Below are 7840 nucleotides of genomic sequence, written 5' to 3'. Positions count from 1 at the left end.
CGCATTAGTTCTTCTCTCACCTGCGCCGTGATCATTTCCTTTAGTCTTTGTTCATAATCAGCACCATGACTGCATGAAGACTGACGAGAGGAGGAACCAAAAAATTGGCGTATGCCGACTCCTGATCCAGCACCACGCACACGTCCAGGGTGCTCAGGTCGTCTAATTGCAGCAGAAAGTATGTCATGACGACCTTCTGGAATGAATCCTCCTTGGGAGGTCTGCTCAACCAACGAATCCTACAATGTAACAAAAATATTTATAAATAAAAATACAATATAAAACATGAACGAGCAATTTAGATAAGAATTGTATCTTACAATTTTCTCAGAAATTTCTCGTGCAGAGTCAGAAGTGTAGTTGCCCGATGAGCGTAAACGGGCTAACTTCCACTTCTGATGATGTGATGATGGTGAAGGAGGCTCAGTATCTTCACCCTCAGAAGGTGGGGGCCTAGATTTTTTCTTTTTTGTCATTATCTTCTCTTCAAGTTTTCTATACCCACCACGAGATAATATGTGCGGGTTTTTATTTTGAGCACTCATGCTTTGAGCCTTTTTCCTCTTTACCTGTAACATATAAAACCCACTTTATGAATTAGTTAAAATTTTGCATAATTATCAATTGTGCTATTGATGATTTCAAATAAACATACCTGCCATCCCTCAGATGTTCGAAGCTCAAGAAACTACGCCATGGTCTTCATCAATCAAAGTGTATTTCAACAATGGATTTTCATTCTTTTTATGTCCAAAGACATACCTTGACGTCAACTTGGTCTTAAAACCACAAAATTTCTCAGCCACCGATGATAAACATTTTTGTCTTAGCGTCGGCATATTTGGAATATCAAATGTTAGCTGCAATATAGAATATGTCATCAATAATATTTATCATATTATCAACAAAATCAAAGTATAACTTTAATAACATTAATATTAGTTACCAATAAATCTTGCCATATCATTTCCCGATCAACTTCAATGACATGATCAAAAGATGGCGTAAGGATTGATATTCTCTCTCGTGCCAACATTCCTAACACTAGTGCAAAATTGTATTTTTACCTCGCCTTATAGGCCTCGGTTGGCAAGAAACCGAAGCCTATAATGGCGCGGTGGCAATTTTGCAATTAGAAGCAACTTTTATGCCTCGGTTCACCTAAAACCCGAAGCCAAAAGCAGTTATAGGCCTCGATTACAAAAAACCCGGTGCCAAAAGGGGTGTTAGGCCTCGGTTAAGAAGGCCCGAAGCCAAAAAGGTTGCCAAAAATTTCAAAAATGCCATTCTCGTTTTGACTTATAGGCTTTGGTTGGGAAAAAGCCGGTGCCAAAAGGGATGTTAGGCCTCGGGTGTTAGGGAACCGGGGCCAAAAGGGGTTATATGCCTCGGTTCTAAATTGAACCGAGGCCATATAGTTTAATTAAGGCTCAAAACTGAACCCCATTTCTTCCTCGCGCGCGCTGCTATCCTCCATTTCTCTCTGCAAATATTCACTTTTTCTCCCTATGCGGGCCTCCATACGACGCCGCTGTTTCGCTAAAAACCCTTGCCTCCCACTTCGGCGAGGTGACTGACTTCTCCGCCAACGCCAACCGCCACGCCTTCGTCCACCTCCCCCAGTGGGTCCTAGAAGAGCGCCGGGAACGCAGGAACCTCGACATCCTCGAACGGAAGGGTGTGGTCACACCCTCAGATACAACCTACCAATCCATTCTCTCGTTACTGTTGTTGCTGGTTTGGAGGGTTTGGGGGAGGTGGCATGCCAGGTCGAGGAGGACCAAACACCAGAACACTGCTGCCAGGTGGTGGCGGCATGCCGGGGCGAGGTGGAGGAGGCGCAGGCATACCAGGGCGAGGCGGAGCTGGAGGTCCTCTCACCATCTGTTCTAGAGGAGGAGGTCCCGCGGCGACGACGCTGCTGGTTCCGAAGGTGGGGTACAGGCTGGCGGCGGAGCTGCGGCGGGCAGGGGTGTTTGTTAAGATAGTGCAAGATAAGTCGCAGGCGGCGGATTGGGCGTTGAAGAGGCAGATGGTGCATTCGATGAGTAGAGGGATTGATTGGCTGTTTTTGGTTTCAGATGATTCGGATTTTTCGGAGATGTTGAGGAAGGCGTGGGAAGCGAATTTGGGAACCGTGGTGGTGGGGGATTGGGATAGGGCTTTGGGGAGGGATGCAGATTTGTGGGTGCCATGGAATGCGGTTGAGAATGGTGACATATGTCCTCGGGTACTACGCAAACCGAAGCCAAAAAGGGACATATGGCCTCGGGTCATACTAAAACCGAGGCCAAAACATGAGCGAATTTTTTAAAAATTTAAAAATGTGAGCACATATGGCTTCGGTTAGACCTAACAACCGAGGCAGAAGAGGGGCTCTATGGCTTCAGTTTACAACCGAGGCCAAAGGCTATCCTCTTTTGGCCTCGTCCCAATATGCCTCGGTCCGGGAACCGGTGCAGAATATGAAAAATAACCGCTGCCAAAAGGCCTTCCTGCACTAGTGTAAATAGCTTTTGAAGACGTCCCCATAACGACCACTGGGCTCACCAGTGTCGACGTTAATATCAACATGTGTTTTCTGACCTTTAGCTCTTCTAATTAAGAGCTCTCTCAACCTAGTGGCTCCTCTGGTGGGTCCCTTAGTAGGTGCTTCATCCTCTGATGAAGTATAATGTTCAACCATGTATCTGTGAAATGAAAACATAAAAAATCATTAATAAGCAACTGGAAAATTAATATATAAAACATTATTTAACAAAACACCTAAATTTTAACAAGAATATGAAATTCATACATAAAGTTATTGATTGGTCATATGTATATTCCTTCATCGTGATCTTCTCGAATTGCATGTACATCATCAACTAGATGGATTTCATCAACATTTATCGTTCTTCTAAATGAGTAGGTGACAACAATATTAAGATCACTCATATTCTCTTCATTAGGATCAATCTGTTTTTTCCATGAAGAGAGACAAACCAATGTTCAGACGCAGGATCTTTAACATATAAAACCTGAGATGCTTGTTGTGCCATGATAAATGGCTCATCTCGATAACCCACCTTTCGAAAATCCACTAGAATCATTCCTGATTCATCTATTTTGACACCACTCTTATTGTCAATCCACTTACATTTGAACAGTGGAATAGTAAACATGGTATAATCAACCTCCCATATCTCTTGTATTACACCATAGTATGTCATTGATCCTACTACAGGATTTTGATCTTTAGATGTAGAAAATTGTAGCGACTCAACTTCAAGACTGACTCCACTATTTTGTACTGTGCTTTTATCATCAAGAGACTTTGTATAGAATGTGCAATTATTGATTTCATAACCTGTACAACAGATGACATCAAATTTCAACCCATTTGCTAACCACATCAAAGTCTCGGAGCATTGCGAATCCTTCAAAACCTCATATTTAAACCAAGGCATGAATGTTCTATTATGCTCCATCAAATGCCATTTCTCTGATTGTCTTGGATTGTTCTCTTTCACAATGACTTTGTGTGCAGATAAGTAAGGTATTACCTCATTTGTGTTGTTCAATATGTATAGGTGTGCTTGCATCAACTCTTCGCGATTTTTGGTAACCACACTCACACCTCGTATGATGTTACTTATAGAACACCTGTTCAACCATGATCTGTGAGAAACTCCTATCGGTTTTGCTTTTGCCATGTAATCTGAACAAAACTCGACACTTTCTTCAGCAATATATCTTTCGATCATTGAAGCTTCTGGACGATATTGATTTTTCACATACCCTTTCAAAATCTTCATATAACGTTCAATGAGATACATCCATCTTAAGTATACTGGTCCAACAAACTTGATTTCTCTTACCACATGAACAAGTAAATGTACCATGATGTCAAAAAATGATGGAGGGAAAAACATCTCTAGCTGACACAAGATGATAACAATTTCGGCTTGAAGTTCATCTAACTTTAAAGGATCAATGACTTTGCTACAAATTGAAGAGAAGAATGCACACAAACGCGTTATAGTTTGTCTAACATTTTTGGGTAAAATTCCACGAATAGCTACAGGTAACAATTGTTGCATTAAGATGTGGCAATCGTGAGACTTTAGGCCAACAAGCTTCAAGTCTTGCATGGACACTAAACTCTGAATATTTGAAGAGTATCCTTGAGGTACCTTGACACTCTTTAAACATAAGCAAAAACTTATCTTCTCTTGTTTGGACATAGTGTAACATGCAGGGGGCAAATAAGTGCGCCTACCAACCTCCCTTGGTGCCAAGTCTTCTCGGATCTTCATTTCAACCAAATCCAAACAAGCATTTACTCCATCTTTTGTCTTTCCCTGAATGTTGAGTAGTGTACCAATCAAGCTATCACACACATTCTTCTCTACATGCATGACATCTATGCAATGCCTAACTTCTAACTTCGACCAATATGGAAGGTCAAAGAATATTGATTTTTTCTTCCAAGGGCTCGATGCAAATGACTTCTTGGACGTTTTACCAAATACATGATGTACTTTATTAACTTTTTCATGAATTTGAATGCCAGTTAATGGAGTTGGTGCTTTGTCATTCTCTTGATGTCCATTGAATGCTTTCTTTAACCTTCGATGGCGCAGATACACGGTCTTCCTTCCGTTTTTCAATTGATGAGATGCAGTGTTTTCTTCACATATAGGACATGCTTTATGACCCTTGACACTGTACCCTGACAAATTACCATAAGCTGGAAAATCATTAATGGTGCAAAATAACATTGCATGCATCATGAAAGTTTCAGAAGCAACAAATTCAAATACTTTAACACCATCAACCCACAACAACTTCAAGTCTTCAACTAGAGGATTGAGATATACATCTATGTCATTTCCAGGTTGCTTTGGACCAGATATCATCATAGACAACATCATGTATTTTCTCTTCATGCAGAGTCTAGGAGATAAGTTGTAAATGAATAATATAACAGGCCAACAACTGTGGTTTGTACTTAAATTACCAAATGGATTCATTCCATCGGTAGCTAAGCCAAAACGAATATTTCTACATTCTTCACCGAACTTGGGAAATTCCTGATCAATATTTTTCCATTGCATTGAATCAGCTGGATGACGAAGGAGTCTGTCACATCTTCTCTCAGTTGCATGCCATCTAAGGTTTTTAGCGTCTTTAGGATTTGCAAACAAACGCTTAAGTCTGGGCACGATTGGAAGGTACCAGACTACTTTCAAAGCAGATCCTTCCTTCTCTATTTGACCATTATCTTCACTGTTTCTTTTCTGCTTGTACCGTGATGACCCACACTTTGGACATTTTTTCAAATCTTCAAATTCTTTTCTGTATAATATGCAATCATTAGGACATGCGTGTATCCTTTTATACTCCATACGCATCGGACAAAGAATTTTCTTGGCGTCATAGTTTCGAGTGGGTAGAGTATTTCCTTCGGGAAGCATTTCATCAAGAGCACGAGCAATTCTGTGAAGCTTTTATCTGTCCAACCATTGGTCGCTTTCAAATTCATAAGTCTTAAAACCGCTAATAATCGCGTGAACTTAGTTGAACCAACATACAACAGAGTTTCCGCATCAGCAGACATCGTCTCATACACATGCGCTTGTGCAAAAGCTTCTACGCCAACATCCCGTATCATGTCCTCCATATTGTCTTCTTCTACTTCTACTCGCTCTTCAAATTGCTCTTCCCGTCGCTCTTCCCGTCGATCTTTCATGGAGGAATTAGCAAGATATTCAATCCGAGAAACAGTTGGAATGTGTATTAATTCGCCGTGCCATGTCCATATTGTATAACTTCTAAGGAAACCATCACAAATAAGATGTTCCCTAACTTGAGTTGCATTCAATTTTCTTCCATTCAAACAGTTGACACAAGGACATCTGAACTTCACCTCATCATCACTTCTCCCCTCATAACGTTGTGCAAATTTTATAAATTCCTCTACTCCATTCTCATACTCAGTGCTAATACGTGGTAAATTAATCCAATCTTGATCCATACTGAAATTGCGTGAATAATTTCAGTAATCTTTGAATCAATGCTCACGTCGTAATGAAGGTGTGACCCTATCCCATTTAAGAAGATTCACTTTCTTTATTTTATTGGTACATATTACTTTTAAAATACATATCTTAAATTTCACAAAATTTTGCCAGCATTTCGCATTGGCCTTCAGGATACACGAAATGAAAGTGATTATAAACCACACTCAAATATGCACCTGAAGATCAATACAAAACACAATTGACAAATATTCATGAATTTTAAGATATGTATTTTAAAATATATATATATATATATATATATATATATATATATATATATATATATATATATGCACTTATAAATTACTAGAAAGTGATTAATCTTCTTAAACTGTCCAATCGGACAATTCAAGATTCAATACATTTAAATTATTAGTATTGTATCCCCTTATATCTAATTTAAAAAAAATGTAATTTTTTCAAAATGAAAACTCAGGGACAATACATAATTTTCGTATTGAATCTCAAACGGGAAACTAAGGCTAACTCACATGTAAGAAAAATAAACATGTTTTAACAAATAATGAATAAAATATATAAACCAAACAACATATTGGCATCATAGGAAAATATTAGAATTAGGAACCTGGGAGCGCGTAAAGAGCAGATGACAGTGGAAGATGATGCAAGAGTAAGTCATAAGTAACAAATAAAAGCAAAAACAACAATTTCCTTAACATCATATATTAGCTATTCAATTATAGTGTTCTTACAATTTTCTTGAATTCAGACTTAATGTTCTACATTTGAAGACACAGTGCTCTTAAATTAAGACTCAATCCTCTCACAAAATTAATCAAAACACTCAAAATTCAATCTCGATGCAAATTAACACTCACAATAACTAAAATTGAAAATTAACATACACAAAACAAGAAACAAAAAAAAATGCGTTAGAAATTTACCTTAAAGAAACCAAGGCACGACAGTTGCGACAAAAAAAGGAAATTGTTCGCGCACGAATGTGAGGTGCAGCAACGGTGGTCGGAGCAAAGTGGCCGGAGGCGTGAAAGTTCGGTGGCAGCCCAACGTTGGTGGAAGAAGACCTCGCGTGGTGGTGGAGGGACGTCAGAAAAGTTGCAGCGAGACAGAGAGAGGGACCACTGCCGGAGCAGCGTGGCCGGAGGCGAGACGACACGGCGGCAGGGGGCTCGCGTGGTTTTCTCGTCGGAAGTCGTGGAGAGAGAAGGAGAGACAGCAGCGGCAGGGGGCTCACGTGCTCGCGTGGTTTTCTCGCCGGAAGTCGCAGAGAGAGAAGGAGGAAACAACGACGGGGTGGCAGTGGCAGTGGCAGCACAGGAGCAACGCGCGATGGTGGCCGGAACTTGCAGAGAGAAATGGAGGAGGAGCGCGCGCGAGGAAGAAAGGGGGTTCAGTTTTGAGCCCTAATTAAACAATATGGCCTCGGTTCAATTTAGAACCGAGGCATATAACCCATTTTGGCCCCGAGTCCCTAACACCCGAGGCCTAATACCACTTTTGGCACCGACTTTTGTCCCAACCGAAGCCTATAAGTCAAAACGAGAATGGCATTTTTGAAATTTTGGGCATCCTTTTTGGCTTCGGGCCTTCTTAACCGAGGCCTAACACCGCTTTTGGCACCGATTTCTTTACAACCGAGGCCTATAACTGCTTTTGGCTTCGGGTTGTAGGTGAACCGAGGCATAAAAGTTCCGTATAATTGCAAAATTGCCACCGCGCCATTATAGGCTTCGGTTCCTTGCCAACCGAGGCCTATAAGGCGAGGTAGAAATCTAATTCTGCACTAGTGTTTG

The 7840-nt window shown here is 40.6% G+C and overlaps 1 pseudogene; it reads left to right on the top strand.

Moving 5' to 3' along the window:
• The first annotated feature begins 1509 nt into the window (after positions 1 to 1509).
• Positions 1510 to 7454, top strand: LOC114174446 (annotated as a pseudogene).
• The last annotated feature ends 386 nt before the right edge of the window (positions 7455 to 7840 follow it).

Source organism: Vigna unguiculata, chromosome 2, assembly GCF_004118075.2.
Source record: "Vigna unguiculata cultivar IT97K-499-35 chromosome 2, ASM411807v1, whole genome shotgun sequence".
Classification (NCBI taxonomy): domain Eukaryota; kingdom Viridiplantae; phylum Streptophyta; class Magnoliopsida; order Fabales; family Fabaceae; genus Vigna; species Vigna unguiculata.
The sequence above is the reverse complement of the archived record's forward strand: the minus strand, read 5'-3'. Positions and strand labels throughout refer to the sequence as shown.